The sequence below is a fragment of the Pseudophryne corroboree genome, chromosome 4, assembly GCF_028390025.1.
Source record: "Pseudophryne corroboree isolate aPseCor3 chromosome 4, aPseCor3.hap2, whole genome shotgun sequence".
Classification (NCBI taxonomy): domain Eukaryota; kingdom Metazoa; phylum Chordata; class Amphibia; order Anura; family Myobatrachidae; genus Pseudophryne; species Pseudophryne corroboree.
This window is the reverse complement of record NC_086447.1, coordinates 68,100,357-68,103,020: the sequence shown is the minus strand read 5'-3', so window position 1 is coordinate 68,103,020 and position 2,664 is coordinate 68,100,357.

Below are 2,664 nucleotides of genomic sequence, written 5' to 3'. Positions count from 1 at the left end.
AACTATACTGGTGGTCAGTGTGGTCAGGTCACTGGTCAGTCACACTGGCAGTGGCACTCCTGCAGCAAAAGTGTGCACTGTTTAATTTTAATATAATATGTACTCCTGGCTCCTGCTATAACCTATAACTGGCACTGCAGTAGTGCTCCCCAGTCTCCCCCACAATTATAAGCTGTGTGAGCTGAGCAGTCAGACAGATATATAATATATATAGATGATGCAGCACACTGGCCTGAGCCTGAGCAGTGCACACAGATATGGTATGTGACTGACTGAGTCACTGTGTGTATCGCTTTTTTCAGGCAGAGAACGGATATATTAAATAAACTGCACTGTGTGTCTGGTGGTCACTCACTATATAATATATTATGTACTCCTGGCTCCTGCTATAACCTATAACTGGCACTGCAGTAGTGCTCCCCAGTCTCCCCCACAATTATAAGCTGTGTGAGCTGAGCAGTCAGACAGATATATATAATATTATATATAGATAATAGATGATGCAGCACATTGGCCTGAGCCTGAGCAGTGCACACAGATATGGTATGTGACTGACTGAGTCACTGTGTGTATCGCTTTTTTCAGGCAGAGAACGGATATATTAAATAAACTGCACTGTGTGTCTGGTGGTCACTCACTATATAATATATTATGTACTCCTGGCTCCTGCTATAACCTATAACTGGCACTGCAGTAGTGCTCCCCAGTCTCCCCCACAATTATAAGCTGTGTGAGCTGAGCAGTCAGACAGATATATATAATATTATATATAGAATATAGATAATAGATGATGCAGCACACTGGCCTGAGCCTGAGCAGTGCACACAGATATGGTATGTGACTGACTGAGTCACTGTGTGTATCGCTTTTTTCAGGCAGAGAACGGATATATTAAATAAACTGCACTGTGTGTCTGGTGGTCACTCACTATATAATATATTATGTACTCCTGGCTCCTGCTATAACCTATAACTGGCACTGCAGTAGTGCTCCCCAGTCTCCCCCACAATTATAAGCTGTGTGAGCTGAGCAGTCAGACAGATATATATAATATTATATATAGATAATAGATGATGCAGCACACTGGCCTGAGCCTGAGCAGTGCACACAGATATGGTATGTGACTGAGTCACTGTGTGCTGTGTATCGCTTTTTTCAGGCAGAGAACGGATTATAAAGTAAACTGCACTGTCCTCACTAGTAAACTCTCTCCACTCAGTCTCTACACTTCTACAGTAACAGTACTCCTCCTAGTCAGCTCCAGTAAATCTCTCTCAGTCTCTTATAATCTAAATGGAGAGGACGCCAGCCACGTCCTCTCCCTATCAATCTCAATGCACGTGTGAAAATGGCGGCGACGCGCGGCTCCTTATATAGAATCCGAGTCTCGCGATAGAATCCGAGCCTCGCGAGAATCCGACAGCGTCATGATGACGTTCGGGCGCGCTCGGGTTAACCGAGCAAGGCGGGAAGATCCGAGTCGCTCGGACCCGTGAAAAAAAACATGAAGTTCTGGCGGGTTCGGATTCAGAGAAACCGAACCCGCTCATCTCTACTGTATATGACCGGTGTGTACAGAAGCCTATTGATTTTTGTGTTTTATAATATACACCAGCTGAACGCCGCTGCTTCGCTACGGAATGTAAAGAATAATGCCAATCTGTGTCAGGCCGCACCTCTGGGCTTCCCCGGATTGATGCTGACAATATGCTGGCGTTGAGGAGAATAATCCGCCTCCTTCTCTGCCCCGCCCCGCCTCTGATGCTGCCCTGCTCAGTGCTGTAACTGTTGGTGCTGAGGAGAATAATCCGCCTCCTTCTCTGCCCTGTCCCGCCTCTGCTGCTGCCCTGCTCAGTGCTGTAACTGCTGGGACGACAGGCCAAGCTCCGCCCATGGAAATCTTAACGCAATAAGACTATTGTCATTTCACCCGTCTTCAAGTTTAAGTTCATTACCCCTTCTCACCCCCCATGCTGATGGGGGCTGAACTTGGACTGAAACAGCATCGGGAGTGTTACTATTTATCTCAACGACTCTGAAAACTATGGATTTTTACATGTCACCCACTTCCCACCCCCACCCGTAGGGGTGCTAGGGGTGTCTTGCTCCCACTTGACACCCCCCATGCTGGTGGGGGCTGAACTTGGACTGACACGGCATCGGGAGTGTCAGTAGTCATCTCAGCCTGAAGGAATTTCTGCCATGCTAACACCAGATATAGTGGCCCATTTATCAATGAGTGATAAAACTCATTGTCAATGATAAAACTTGTTGCGTATGATAAATGGTGCTCCAGCCAATCAGCTCCTAACTGTCATTTTTGCAAACACACGACAGTTGGGAGCTGATTGGCTGGAGCACCATTTATCATACGCAACAAGTTTTATCATTCACAAGAGTTTTATCACTCGTTGATAAATGAGCCCCTTAGTTTTTTAGTGCGTTTCCATTTGTTGACACGCACAATAGGGTAAACGTATTGAAATCGCCGTTCCCATACACCTGTGTGGCGATGGTATAGTGGACACTATAACCAAACAAAGATAAGCTCACTTATTGTTTATTCATATATCACCAACATAACCTGCTGCTGTGTGCACTAACCTACAGCCGTGTCTATCTGTATATTATTTCCTAACTGTATCCTCTCTTTGGCTTACCAGT